The following is a 15,930-nucleotide window of genomic DNA, read 5'->3' on the forward strand; positions in this document are numbered from 1 at the left end:
TTTGCAGGACCTGGGTGCTTTTAGCAGTCAGTAGGAGAAACTGACAACGAATATGTTTTTTTCAGTCTGGGCTAATGGACTGTGGTTTGACTGGGAAAGTCCATGAAGAGTTCATGCGCTCTGCAGCCTGCAGTTTATTTGTTTTTCAACTTGGGGAGATGAGGTTGTTGCTGGGTGGAGACAAGGAAGGCAGAGGCGCATTTTGAAAAGCTTTAGAGGGAGCAGCAGGGTGCTGGTGTCGTTAGCACTGCTGCCGCATGGCGCCAGGGACCCTGGTTCGATCTCGGCCCCAGGTCACTGTGTGGAGTTCGCACATTCTCCCCATGTCTGTATGGATCTCACCCCCACAACCCAGAGATGTGCAGGGTAGACAGACTGGCCACACTAAATTGCCCCTTAATTGAGAAAAAAGAATTGGGTATTCTTAAAAATTTATTTTTTTAAATAAAAGAAAAGCTTTCGAGAGGAGTTTTTGGAGAGAGGAGTTCAATTCTGTTCTGCTTAATGCGGAGTCCATAATTCTCCCACAGTAAGATAGATTGAGAGCTGTACGTTTGGGTTCTTGTTGTTTAATGGGAAATAGATTAGTCATTTTTTGTTTGTGTATTAAAAGATGTTTTCAATTTCCTATTAATGCTTGGACTGCATGATTCTTCAAACAATGTACGTCAGAGTTTCAACAACCTTCATTTTACAACAGACAAAACAGTGATTCAGAATTTATTTTTAAATTCAAACTCCCAGCTTCTTCACTCAAGCCCAGTGAGGATCAGTGCTGAGGAAGAGCTGCACTGTCGGAGAGTCAGTACTGAGGGATGGGAGCGCCGCACTGTCAGAGGGCGAGTACTGAGGATGGGAGCGCCGCACTGTCAGAGGGCGAGTACTGAGGGATGGGAGCGCCGCACTGTCAGGGGGCGGGTACTGAGGGATGGGAGCACCGCACTGTCAGAGGACGAGTACTGAGGGATGGGAGCGCCGCACTGTCAGAGGGCGAGTACTGAGGGATGGGAGCGCCGCACTGTCAGAGGACGAGTACTGAGGGATGGGAGCGCCGCACTGTCAGAGGGCGAGTACTGAGGGATGGGAGCGCCGCACTGTCAGAGGGCGAGTACTGAGGGATGGGAGCGCCGCACTGTCAGAGGGCGAGTACTGACGGATGGGAGCGCCGCACTGTCAGAGGGCGAGTACTGACGGATGGGAGCGCCGCACTGTCAGAGGGCGAGTACTGAGGGATGGGAGCGCCACACTGTCAGAGGGCGAGTACTGAGGGATGGGAGCGCCGCACTGTCAGAGGCCGAGTACTGAGGGATGGGAGCGCCGCACTGTCAGAGGGCGAGTACTGAGGGATGGGAGCGCCGCACTGTCAGAGGGCGAGTACTGAGGGATGGGAGCGCCACACTGTCAGAGGGCGAGTACTGAGGGATGGGAGCGCCGCACTGTCAGAGGGCGAGTACTGAGGGATGGGAGCGCCGCACTGTCAGAGGGCGAGTACTGAGGGATGGGAGAGCCGCACTGTCAGAGGGCGAGTACTGACGGATGGGAGCGCCGCACTGTCAGAGGGCGAGTACTGAGGGATGGGAGCGCCGCACTGTCAGAGGGCGAGTACTGAGGGATGGGAGCGCCGCACTGTCAGAGGGCGAGTACTGAGGGATGGGAGAGCCGCACTGTCAGAGGGCGAGTACTGACGGATGGGAGCGCCGCACTGTCAGAGGGGCAGTACTGAGGGAGCGCTGCACTATCAGAGGGCGCGTAGTTGTGTTTTAAGGGGCAATTGTAAGCTGTTCTTTTCAGATGCAAAGTTAAAAAGTTTAATAATGTATTCATAATAAAATGTTGTTTTTAAAAAATACCAAAGCTCTATTTCTTCATGCAATAACTCATCAAGCGAATCATTCGTTCCGCACAGTCTGACAACGAAAATATTGGAGTTGGTCTAGTATCCTAGCCATTGCTGGGATATGGTCTGGGATCGTAAAAACACTCTGCCAAATCCAGTGAATAATTACCACTCCTAACTAGTAGCCTTTTTTTTGGGGGGTCTTCTTCCAGCTAGATTATGAGGGGGAAAAAGTGCTTGCAAACTGGACATGGCAATCATCTGAGCCACTCGCTACTAGTTCCACTTCGCTTAACAAAATATCGATTTCAACCGGCTACTAGTCTAATTTGCATTTCAAATTCTTAGTGCTGGTACATGTCTATCTTTACAATTCTTTATTTCTCATTTTATTCGAACTTCCTAACAAAATTGCTTCGCAGGTGCAAATCGACAATCACAAATCATGAAAAAGGTGGGGTTTTTTTTGCACTGAACACATTTATCAGTGATAAAATATATTAAGGGGGAAAAAGGCTGCTGCAGTTATTATTAAGTTTTGAAACACCATTAGTAGTTCCTCATACAATCAATGTAAAATAAGAATAAAGACAAGAAAGGGCTCCTCATATCTTTGCTATGGTAAGCTGCTGAATTCAAATCTCTTTGGTATCCAATTATACCACCTAGATGCTTCAGAGATTGTCACAGCAGATGGGATGGAGGACATTCACGGTCAAAGAATGCTAACAGGCATGGCATTCCTCAGTACCTTGCCGACAGCAGATTGTTGGGTACATAGTGCACACAAGGACACAGATATGTTGCATAACCCCCACTCTCAAATGGGTGACATCAAAACTTCTGTTATGTTTCAAACATTGGCTGACTGGACAGGTTTTTTAAAAACTTCTCCAACTTTTCTAGTCAACATCAGAGGAAATTCCAGGAAGACTAGTACATTTTCAGGAGCACACAAATGTGTATTTTAAGCACTGTTGCTTCACAGCGCAAAGGACCCGGGTTCGATTCCCAGCTTGGGTCACTGTTTGTGCGGAGTCTGCACGTTCTCCCAGTGTCTGTGTGGGTTTCCTCTGGGTGCTCCGGTTTCCTTCCACAAGTCTCGAAAGACGTGCTTGTTAGCTGAATTGGACATTCTGAATTCTCCCTCAGTGTACCCGAACAGGCGCCGGAATGTGGCGACTAGGGATTTTCACAGTAACGTCATTGCAGTGTTAATGTAAGCCTACCTGTGACACTAATAAAGATTTTGTTCCCCCTGTAGTTTGAAGCTGTAGATCAACTTTTCATCAATCTATCTAAAGGTAAAATTCAACACCGATGTGTCTTTTACTTAGACACAGTTCTGACTGTCAAAGGGTAACACATTCTGAATTTTTCCATCCATCTTCCAACTCCGACAAGAAATATCCCAAAACATGTTTTTGGTCTCACTCAACTTAATCTCACGTAGGGCAGCACGGTGGCGCAGTGGGTTAGCACTGCGGCCTCACGGCGCTGAGGTCCCAGGTTCGATCCCGGCTCTGGGTCACTGTCCGTGTGGGGTTTGCACATTCTCCCCGTGTTTGCGTGGGTTTCACCCCCACAACCCAAAAACGTGCCAGCTAGGTGGATTGGCCACTCTAAATTGCCCCTTAATTGGAAAAATGATTGGGTACACTAAATTTATTTTAAAAAAACTTAATCTCACGTGCTCTGCTCAACATATTCCTGAGTATGTGCTTACATGCAGAAATCTCAACTGCAAAGGCACAAGGGATACACATTTTATTAAACTCAAATATACTTGTGCTGTCTGAGGCTGACATATACATTTTGCTATAACAGCCCAAACATACTCTGAACAAGATAAAAGGACATTACTGTGCAAGACAAGGTGTGACCCAATTCTAAGATGTTCAGATATTGAATATCATTTGCACAAGGCAAACTCCCAGCATAATAATTGGCACAGCCTTCGGGAGAAACAAAGAACAGTATTATCTTTAACATCTCTTCTCCCTTTAGAAGGGAAACACAAGTCTGGATCCTATTTAGGCTAATTTGCCAACTGTATCTGAATAAAACCATTCATATTTACACAAATGCAGTGCACTACAATTAAACCTTGCCTTAAACTTTTTTTTAATCCCCTGAGTGATGTGATAATGTTCCAGTCTGGAAAATTGTGTCTTTTTGTAAAATTACCCACAATGTGGGCAACATAACATTTGTTGTCCACACAACATTGTATATGATACAAAGACAAATCCAGCCACTTTCAGGTTTATTTTTTGGAGGAGACAGGAAGAGAGATTTGATTTCTTGATCACTGGGTTGCTAGTCCAGGAAGATAACCATTTTGGCTCGTCTATAATTAATTTGCCCAGCTTGGAATAAATATGATCGCTAGTTTAATCCAACATTGCAATGCATGGGGGGGAAAAAAGTGATATCATAATAATCTTTATTATCGTACAAGTAGGCTTTTTAACACTGCAATGAGGTTACTATGAAAAGCCCCTAGTCGCCACATTCCAGCGCCTGTTCGGGTACACAGAGGGAGAATTCAGAATATCCAATCCACCTAGCCTGCACATCTTTGGACTTATGGGAGGAAACTGGAGAAAACCCACGCCGACACGGGAGAACGTGCAGACACCGTCCAGACAGTAACCCAAGCCGGGAATCGAACCTTGGACCCTGGCGCTGTGAAGCAACAATGCTAACCACTGCGCTACCGTGCCACCGGCCTCAGCCGTGGCATTGAGTTGAATTTTGGACCAGCCTGCCAAGAATCGAACCTGGGACCCTGGAGCTGTGAAGCAACAGTGCTAACCACGGTTCTACCTTGCCGCCCTGAAAATAGTATTTAAGGCACTAGATATTTCTACATAATTCTATAATGACAGGTCCACTTTTCTCACAAGACCTCACCTCACTGTACCACCGAGAGGATCTCTCACGTTTTCCCCTTATTCAATGAAGACAAAATGTTAGGGTTGGGAAGGCCTTCATCCAGACACCCCAATACAGATGATAGAAGTAGTTCAGATTCAAAAAAGTCTTTGAACCTCTGGCTTCAAATTTAGTCAAACCAAATGGAATGCAAGTCTCCTATCTTAAGTGATTTGGGTCATCAGGTCCCAAGGGCATCTAGCATTTAGAAAGGCAACTTTGAAGAAAAACTGTTGTAAGAAATAGAAGTCTACATTGGGGGCAGTCGGTGATGATATCACCTTCTAGAGTTCAAGGGTAACACATTGCAGCGTTTGTTCGGGTACACTGAGGGAGAATTCAGAATGTCCAAATTACCTAACAGCACGTCTTTCGGGACTTGTGGGAGGAAACCGGAGGAAAGTCACGGGGAGAACGTGCAGACTCCGCACAGACAGTGACCCAAGCCGGGAATTGAATCTGGGATCCTGGTGCGATGAAGCTATCGTGCTAACCACTGTGCTGCCGTGTCGCCCTTACTGGCGTAGTGGTGGAACAAGAAGCCTCAACGAGTTTCCAAGGTGGAATGAAGCAGATCAATAAATGGTTCAGGGTTATAGTTATCCAAAGTACCAGGAGCTGGTCACACTGATTTTCTGCTCCTGCCCGAAACTGTTAATATGTCAATGCCTCAACATTCATCATTACAAAGTAACTGTAACTCCTGAAAAAGTTCTAAAATTAATTATAGAGCATTGGAATGAACAGTCTGTACTGTCTGAATAAACATCTACTATACACACCTAATTATTACCTTAAAACAATAATCCAAGGATGACAGGAAAATGGCAAACTCCCTTGGTTTATTTGGAAAATGTTATAGGGCTTAGCAAATTTACAAAACCAAAACTTTAAGTGTCTGATTCATAGACTGAAACTGTGGTTAAGACGTCCGATGGGGGTGAAGTTCTGAACAGCAGGACGAGAGATAGCTCTCCTCTAGAAACTCCAACTTGGACAGTGGAAATCGGCCATTAAGCGACAGTGCAGGGACTAGACAAAGCAGCCACCAACCAGAGTGAATGGATTGCCTCGCTTGAGACAGAGGTGTAAGGTTTGTGGCGACCCAGTGAGTGCTCAAGGGGAAGGTGGAGGAGCAGGAAAATAGGCCCCACAGCCAACACCTCAGGATCATGGAGCTACCAGAGGGCAGAAACCCAATGGAATACGTAGCGCAGATGCTAGGGAAACTGGTCGGGGGAGGAAAGCTTTCCCAAGCCCCCAGAGGTGGACAGGGTCCACAGGTTGTTCCGACAAAGGCCCCAAACAGGAGAATCACCATGGGTGATCATTGCAAAGTTCCACAGATTTCAGGACAAGGAGCGAATTTTGAAACCGATGAGGAGCACGCGATCCTTGCAGGACAAAATGCAGTTAGGGATGCATTCGGAAAAAGGTGTTGGGAAGACAGCATGAATGGACACATATGGATCACTAATAGTTTTTTCTTCCTATTGTCTCTCCTTGAGGGGGGAGGGGAGAGACAGTCACATAAAGGTGAAGGATACAATGAAACGCTCACAGCCAGGAGCCACCAGACTGGCAAACATATAGAAACAGTAGGAGGGGAGAGTGCCGCGGCGCAGCTCTCGAAAGGATGGGAGCGCCTGGCAGAAAAGGGAGGTGGGGAGGGAGAGACAGCAAGGGCGGGGGTGGTGGCAGAATGCAGATTACAACAGGTTGCACATAGGGATGGCTGGAATAAAGAAGACAATGACGACCATCTTGGATGGCCCCCAGACGAAGGGAAACCCTGACATGCAGGTAAGTGGCAAGTATGGCTGGCCTAGCAGGAAGACAGGGGGGGTGGGGGGAGGGACATAAACTCTCCATCTGGCCTCAGGGCCGACATTGATATGTCTCCTGGAGATAAGCCGAGTGAGAAACACCGACTGAGGGAAAGAAAGAACTGGATAGGACAGACCTGCCAAGCGTGCTATGGGACGAGGGCTAACGTGGGTGTCAATACTGTTGACTGGGGGGGATGATGACATTCACAGCGACGAATAAGGTGACGGCCCTGAAATGATGGTATGTCATGGTCAGCGGTGTCCTGGAAGGGACATCAGTGGTGCTTGCGAATGTGTATGCCCCTAACTGGGACGACACAGCATTCATCGAAAAGACCATAGCAGACATCCCCGACCTAGGCATCCACCGAGTCATCATGGGGGGAGACTTCAACTGCATACAGGACCCACAGACAGACAAATCCAGCCCCAAATCGGGGAAGCAATCGGCAATGGCAAGGGCACCAAAAGCTTTTGTGGAGCTGGTGTGCGCCTGCGTACCCGTGAGGATTCACACACCCGAGGGAAAAGGAGTTTTTCTTCTTCTCCCAGGTCCACAAAGTCTACTCCCATGTCAACTTCTTTGTAGAGGCCAAAGCGGTGCATCCAAGGGTAGTGGGAACGGAATACTCCGCAATGGTAATCTCTGACGACACTACATGGTGCAAGATTGGAGATGGGCCGGGCCCAGTGCAGCCCCCATGGATGCTGGACACAGCTCTCCTCGCCAACAAGATGTTTTTGGAGAGAGAAAATGTCACAAGCTATCGAGGAGGGGAATCCTAGGATTCGCAAGAGTGTGACAAAGGAGAACCATGGAGGTGCTGGCCCTCCCGAACTTCCAACTCTACCCTGCAGAGTACTAGGATTGGTCATGGAGCAGAGAGCTCCTGTACGGGAAGGTCCCTCCAAGCACTGGCCAGGACCCCTTTCCCCGGTAGCCACGCTTAAATGCGTGGAACCAACTCAGGACTGGTAGCAATGTCCGCCATGGCCCCATCTGCAAAAGCCATAAATTCACACTGGTGACATTGGATGCCACCTTTAAAAGGCGGTAGGGGACCTATACATAGATGGCAGGATAGTGACCCTTGGGGAACTCACAGACAAGCTACTGCTCCCAAAAGAGAATGAGTTGTGATATATGCAACTAACGAAGTTCCTCAAGGAGACAGCAAAGTTCCCCCAGCCACCAGTACACTCCCTTCTGGACAGACTTCTAACCGCAGGTGGATTAGGGGACGGTAACTGCGCTGACATATACGGACGACGACTGGAGGAGATACACTCACCACTAGACGAGATCAAGGGAAAAGTGGGAGGGAGAACTAGACATGGTGATAGGGGGGAGGACTCTGGATCAAAGCACTCCATAGGGCGAATGTCCCTCATGTGCAGGGCTGAGCCTAATGCAGCTAAAGGTACAAAGAACAATGCAGCACAGGAACAGGCCCTTCGGCCCACCAAGCTTGCGCCGACCATGGCACCTGCCTAAAGTAAAACCGTATGCACTTATGGAGTCCGTATCCTTCCATTCCATTCACACCCCATTCATATATTTGTCTAGCTGCCCCTTAAATGCCGCTATCGTACCTGCTTCCCAACGCCTCCCCAGGCAGCGCGTTCCATATATTTACTACCCGCTGTGTAAAAAAAAAAAAAAAAAAAATTTGCCTTGCACATCTAAACTTTTCCCAACGAACTTTAAACCTAAGGTTAAGGGGGGGGTTGTTGGGTTACGGGTATAGGGTGGATACGTGGGTTTGAGTAGGGTGATCATTGCTCGGCACAACATCGAGGGCCGAAGGGCCTGTTCTGTGATGTACTGTTCTATGTTCTATGTCCCCTAGTACTTGACTCGCCGACCCTAGGAAAGAGCATCTAACCATCAACTCTGTCCACAGGGCACACTTGACCAGAGCACACGAGCGGGTTCTTTCCCGAGGTGGAGGACAAATGTGAACAGTGCAGGGAGGCCCAGCCAACCACGGCCATATGTTCTGGTCACATCCCAGACTGGTCGGGTCGGGACTGCCTTTTTTGAGGCCATGTCCAAGGTTGTGGGGATGAGGGTGGAGTCATGCCCACTAGTGACCGTCTTCGGGGTATCAGAACAGCCTTTACAGGGAAAGGACAGACACCCTAGCCTTTGCCTCCATGATCGCCCACCGGAGTCCTGTTCAGCAGGGTGGGGGAGCACAGGGTAAGCGGAACAGAGGGACCAAAGGACACCAAAAGGAGGGGAACCAAGGGGAAGACCACAGTAACAAGAGGGCGCACCTGGGTGACCTCAAACGAACCCCTGGTACGTTTTAATACCATGGCTGTATGTAAATAGTGAAACAGTGTGATTGGGATAACCGATTACTGAGGGCTGACTGCCAACAGGCCTCAAATCTCTGTATAGCTTTCCTGTGGATTTACACCCCGTCACTTCCCCCTTTTGATTTATACTCTGTGTTGTCTTTGGATCTTTTGTTCTCGTTTCTTTAATGTTCTAACAAGTTAAATGCAAAAGCCAATAAAACACTTTTTTAAAAACATCTATCATAGCTAAAAAGGATTCAAAATGAACTGTCTGTTATCAGACAAGTAACAAATAGATATGAAACAATGCAGTGCTCCTTAGCAGCTCAATGAAATGCAATACAGGTTGATTCATTTTTGATCCCTACTGGACGTTTGATTTGTCTATCTCAGCCGGGACATCAGTGATGCACAGAACTGGGCTCCGTGATTTGAAGCTGGAGGCTGGGAATATTATCTGGGATCGTGATGTACAAGAGGCAGCCAGCTGGTCAGATGGGATCCATCAGTTTCTTTTGAGCTGACCTACTAATCTCCTGCCATTTCCTTGTGCTCATCCTAAATAGATTGCAGTAGCTCGAGACAGCTCTTAAAAGTTCCCAGGCCCGACTGCCAAGCTCATGGGTGTGCCCTTTCCTGATCCTCCATGGCTTGGGAGAAAAACAAAAACAATAACTGGGCTGGCATTATCACAGTTTCCATGGGGGTCTTTCAGGGATTCGGGAAGGGTCCACCTTATGACTAGGGAATTATAATTTCCACTCTCCAGTTTTGCCATACGCATCCACTCTCCTGTTTCAAAAAGTTTGATATTTTGAGTTTGGAGCTCCGACTTCCACCCAATTACTCATCTGAATGACAACAAGAGTTGTCTTCAAGGTTGAAGCACAATCATGAAAATTTCAGGACAGAAGGCAGCTATTTATTTCACTATTCATGTTGATGGAGGCTCCCTTACCAAATATAACAGCTCTAAACCCATTTCCCTGTACCCTTTAATGCCTTTCCTCTTTAAATATTTATATAACCCCCTCAAATGTCAAACAGACTTGACTCTTGGCTTCAATATCATAGAATTTAGTGCAGAGGCCATTCAGCCCATCGAGTCTACACTGGCCCTTGGAAAGAGCAGCCCACCCAAGCACCCCCCTCCCATCCAAACAACCCAGCAACCCCACGTTAACCTTTTGGACACAGAGGGGCGATTTAGCATGGCCAATCCTGCACATCTTTGGACTGTGGTAGGAAACCGGAGCACCCAGAGGAAACCCATATGTAGACACGGGGGAGAAAGTGCAAAGTCCACACATACAGTCCCGAGGTAAGAATTGAACCCGGGACCCTGGAGCTGTGAGGCAGCAGTGCTAACCACTGTGCCACCAACGGTAAAGTATTCGCTGCTTCTTGTACATCATTACCACAGGAAGAAATGCTGTTTGGATGAATAGTAATACTGACATCCATGCGAAACCACCAAGCTCTTTTCAGGGGGAGGCAAAGATGGTGGGAACAAATTAAACATTGTAAGTGGAACCTTAAGCAATGTTAACAGAAGCTATGTCGCACTGCCCTCACATTCTCAACATCTAGACTCCTTTTTTCCAAATATTTATTTCCCAAGGGCTTTTGGTTCTTGTTAGACTACGTGTCACTCCTTCATGCAAGGCAGGCAATCTGCTGCCTAGTCTATTTTTAACATGCACAACTGTAGCCCAGAGTGGCTTTCCTGCCTATTTCCCTCCCCCTGTTGAGAATATGCCCAGCAGTTGCCCTATGCTTCGACTGGTGAAGTAAACCAAATTCTTCCACCCACCATGTTTGTTTATAATACATGGTCTCCTCACGGCGCTGAGGTCCCAGGTTCGATCCCGACTCTGGGTCACTGTCCGTGTGGAGTTTGCACATTCTCCCCGTGTTTGCGTGGGTTTCGCCCCCACAACCCAAAAGATGTGCAGGGTAGGTGGATTGAACACGCTAAATTGCCCCTTAATAAAAAAAAATAAAAAAAAAAAAAAAATAATACATGGTCTCCGAACACTATAATTTTATTTGCACTCAAAAGTAACCTCCTGCATCAGGCCTAGATTACAGGCTAACTAACCCATTCTTCTGACAAGTCTGGCAAGTCTATTTTTAAACTGAAGTGCAGTTCAATACAAATTTCCTTTCTTCTAATTTTGTGTCCTCCGCTAAGGTGATATTTAATTTCTACATGCACTCAGACTAAAACATCAATTATAGTCACAAAGTGAATTAAACAAATGTACCGTGCCATCAATTCTGCAGTAGTAGAACAAATCACTTTCCTGCATCTATAGCACATTTGAGATTTTTAAAACATAGTCACCGTCTCAGTTACAAGCATGCAATAAAACCTCGGGATTTAGAGGGTCTTAGGCCTGAGGAGGAACAGAACTAGGGAAGGCAAACACTGAGGGAGTTAAACATGAAGTTGAAAATTCGAAGTGTTAGGAGATAAAAGCAAATGTTTGGTCAGCAACTGATGAAAGTTGAGCAGGACGTGGTGTAGGACCGCATATCTGCAGCCTCTCATCATCCGCCCTCCATAAACAGCAGCTAATCGGAAGCATGGCTGCTCACACCCTATCCCAATCCAAATCCCGCCCCCAATCAACCCACTATTGCTGTTCCAAATTAGTTCTCAGTTCCCCCAACACATCCAAATTCAAAGGATTTGAAGCATTATCTTGCAACCTCTTCATTCATTAACCCCTCACTCACCCACTTCAAGGATCTATTCCTCTGGTCTCTTACGCATCTCCATTCCTCTTTACCCCATGCCTTCAGCCATCAATGCCTCATGCTCAGCAATTCCTGCCCAAGCCTCTCTTTCTCTTGCCCCCCCCTCTTCATCAATCTTCCTTAAAACTCAAGCTCAAGTTTAGTCATTCTCAGAATACTGTACCTCCTCCATTCACTAAGCATTCATTTTTTGATTACAGTTCCAAGAGGCACTTTGGAACTTGTTACTATGTCGAAGGCACGATATAATTTTATTATTATTGTTGCAATGTTCTCTCTGCCGTGATGTGCGAGCCAATCTCAATAAGATTAAAAACGCCAGTGCTGCTGGTTCAATACCATGGAACTCCCACCCCAACAGCACCATTTTCCAACAGCACAGGGACTGCAATGTGAGGCACACCATCACCTTCAAGGTCGATTAGGGATGTGCAATAAATGCTGGACTCGTCAGTGACACTCATTTCATAAACCAAAAAAAACCCTGCACTACTCAACAATAATAACACTTCACACGAGCGTCAGAAAGGAAAATCTGGCATCGGGCCACACAAGGCAATATTAGGATTGGTGCCCAAAACCTTGGTCAAAGTGATAGCTTCAAGACCCATCATAAAAGAGGAGTTAGAAGTTCTGGGAGAGAATTGAAGGGCTTTTGGGGGGGGGGGGGGGGGGGGGGGGGGGGTGCGTGCACGCTGATGAAACAGCCACCACTGGTGCAGCAATAAAAGCGGGGACAGCACAAGAAGCCAGACTTAAGAGGCCAGATACCTTAGAGGGCTGGTGGAGATTACAGAGACAGAGAGAGGGGTGAAGCCAAGGAGGGATCTGAAGAGTCGGACAGGAATTTTAAAAAATAGGCGCTTTGCTTGACCTGGAGTTAAGGCAGTGAGCACAGGGTGAACTTGGTATGAGTAGGGTTACAGGCAGCAGAATTTTGGATTACCTCAAGGATAAAACGTGGGAGTCTGGGCAGAATAGCATCAGAATAGTCAATTTAGGGGTAACAAAGGCAAATTGGGGCAGCACGGTAGCATAGTGGTTAGCACAATTGCTTCATAGCTCCAGGGTCCCAGGTTCGATTCCCAGCTTGGGTCACTGTCTGCGTGGGTTTCCTCCGGGTGCTCCGGTTTCATCCCGCAGTCCAAAGATGTGCAGGTTAGGTGGATTCGTCATGATAAATTGCCCTTAGTGTCCAAAGAATTGCCCTTAGTGTTGGGTGGGGTTACTGGGTTATGGGAATAGGGAGGTGGTGTGGACTTGGGTAGGAATCTCTTTCAAAGAGCCGGTGCAGACTCGATGGGCCAAATGGCCTTCTTCTGCACTGTAAAAAAATCCTATTCAAATGAGCTGAGACAGCCCAAGTTAGAGTTGGAAAAAGGCGGTCTCAGTCACAATATAGATATGTAGTTAGAAGCCCAAGGGCAGCTGGTGCTGTGGTGAGCACTGCTGCCTCATGGCGCCGAGGAACCGGGTTCAATCCTGGCCCGGGTCACTGTCCATGGGGAGTTTGCACATTCTCCCTGTGTCTGCGTGGGTCTCACCCCCACAATCCAAAGAGATGTGTCGGGTAGATGAATTGGCCGCGCCAAATTGCTCCTTAATTGGAAAAAAAGAATTGAGTACTCTAATTTAAAAAAAAGATATGTAGTTAGGAACTCGACTTGAGATCAAATGTCACAGCAAGATGGTGAAGTCTGGGGTTCAGTCTCAGACAGGGCAGAGAGGGGGATAGTCAGTGGTGAGTTTGTAGCAGTGACCAAAGATGATGGCCATTCAACTGGAGGAAATTTCCCGCCTATCCAGTACTGAAGGCAATAAAGACTTCACAATTGGCCTGAGCACCCAGAGTTAGAGATGGGAAAATCATTTATCACCGGTGACAGCTTTAAACATTTAAGAGAGTAACAGTGCCGATATAGAAAAGTAATGGTCTATAAAACAGCACACAAGAGCAATAGAAATATGGTTTTGACATTCTGCCACGTGCTTAGTTATTGATCCAAGAAGAAATGAGCCAAATAAATCATCTCAAACCAAGTCAGCCTACATCACGTGTGAATGCCGGATTAGGATTGGGTTTGCTGCACAAAATGATCAAAGCAACCTGGCCACATTAACAGACAAAGCTAATATATGAACAATGGCAACTTAGTAAAGGGATAAGAGAGCACAAGCCGCTCTAAAACTATACCAGCATACAGTTATATTTGCAGAAACTGACTCATCAGCCATCTCAGACCCCAGCAAATCAGTTATCCTTGAATTCAAGGAGCTGCCTAGGATGGTATTAGAAGAAAGATTGGAGAAAACTGACAAAAGAGAAAAAAGTTGCAGTTACATAGAACATACAGGCAGGAGGGCCATTCGGCCCATCGAGTCTGCACCGACCCACTTAGAGCCTCACCTTCCACCCTATTCCTGTAACTCAATAGCCCCCTCCTAACCTTTTTGGTCACCAAGGGCAATTTAGCATGGCCAATCCACCTAACCTGCAACGCCTTTAGACTGTGGAGGAAACCGGAGGAAACCCACACAGACACGGGGAGAACGTGCAGACTCCGCACAGAGACGGTACAGGCAGCACATTGGCATAGTGATCAGCACAATTGCTTCACAGCTCCAGGGTCCCAGGTTCGATTCCCCGGCTTGGGTCACTGTCAGTGTGAAGTCTGCACGTTCTCCCCCGTGTGGGCGTGGGTTTCCTCTGGATGCTCCGGTTTCCTCCCACAGTCCAAGATGTGCAGGTTAGGTGGATTGGCCATGCTAAATTGCCCTTAGTGTCCAATATTGCCCTTAGTGTTGGGTGGGGTTACTGGGTTATGGGGATGGGATGGGGGTGTGCGGTTGGGAAGGGTGCTCTTTCCAAGAGCCGGTGCAGACTCGATGGGCCGAATGGCCTCCTTCTGCACTGTAAATACTATGAAACCCAGCAGGGAATCGAACCTGGGACCCTGGCGCTGTGAAGCCACAGTGCTATCCACTGTGCTGACCCTTGGAAAGTGCAAGGCTTTGAAATTGATTTTACAGCCAATTTAGTATTTCTGTCCCTAGTCACTGTTGCAATGTTGGAAATCCAGTATGAAAATTGCACACTATGAGGTCCCACACCAGCCATGATACAGACCAGATAAAAGTTTAGTCAGGTAATTGGGAGATAATGTTGGCCTGGTCACCCAGGATAGTTCCCCTGTTCGTCTTCTGAATAGTGCCATAGGATGGTTTACATACAAGGGCAGCACTGTGGCGGCAGTGGTTAGCACTGCCGCCTCATGGTGCTGAGGTCCCAGGTTTCGAATCCGGCCCTGGGTCACTGCACATGTGGAGTTTGCACTTCTTCCCTTGTTTGCGTGTGTTTCGCCCCCATAACCCAAAGAGGGTATATGCAGAACTCGACTAACATCTTACACCGGAGACACAGCATCTTTCACAGTGCAGCGCTGACTTAGTACTACACTGGTGTCAATGTAGATAAATATTCTCATCTCCAGAGTGAGAATCAGATGAATTCCACTACTGAGCCAAGGATGACACACAAATGAATCAACTGCATGGAATGATGTGGGTGGTTCTGTATTTCCCAACTGGTTACCCAAATGTGGGGACGAGTGGCAAGGAAATGAAAAAATAAAGATATCCAAAACTTCACCGGGCAGAACGGTGGCTGGCACTGCTGCCCCAGGGCACCAAGGACCCGGGTTCGATCCTGGCTACAGGTCACCACAGGTCCATGTGGAGTTTGCACATTCTCCCCATGTCTGCGTGGGTCTCATCCCCACAACCCAAAGATGAGCAGGGTAGGTGGATTGGCCATGCTAAATTGCCCCTTAATTGGAAAAGAAAATTGGGTGCTCTAAATTTATTTTGAAAAATCCAAAGCTTCATGACATGAGGTAAAAAGGCCAGAGGGGAAAGGATCACCTGATTCTCTTCATACCGAACTCCAACCTTCACCCTCCACTGCAGTCCCAGCAGCACTCCAGCGCAGGTTACAAATATTCGCCCACTGGTTGCATTTTGAACATCGCAAAAGTATTTACAGCCACTACGCTGCCAAGCAAATTGTTTCAAATATTTAAAAGGTATTTCCTGACAATGGACTCAGTCATTTTTGCAAATTTTTAGCCTGCCTACTACTGGAACTCTCCTCCATTACCTGGAGACTAATCCAACACAATGCTGTCTCGCATGGCCTTATTTTACACTTCACATATAACTGAGCTCATCCAAAACTCTGCTGCACGGATCTTTTTATTC

The 15,930-nt window shown here is 47.3% G+C and overlaps 1 protein-coding gene across 1 annotated transcript in view; it reads right to left on the reverse strand.

The window, feature by feature from the left end:
* Window positions 1-15,930, reverse strand: part of mfsd13a (major facilitator superfamily domain containing 13A) — a 56,396-nt gene that overhangs the window by 39,914 nt on the left and 552 nt on the right. The window lies entirely within an intron of this gene.

Source organism: Scyliorhinus canicula, chromosome 16, assembly GCF_902713615.1.
Source record: "Scyliorhinus canicula chromosome 16, sScyCan1.1, whole genome shotgun sequence".
Taxonomy (NCBI): domain Eukaryota; kingdom Metazoa; phylum Chordata; class Chondrichthyes; order Carcharhiniformes; family Scyliorhinidae; genus Scyliorhinus; species Scyliorhinus canicula.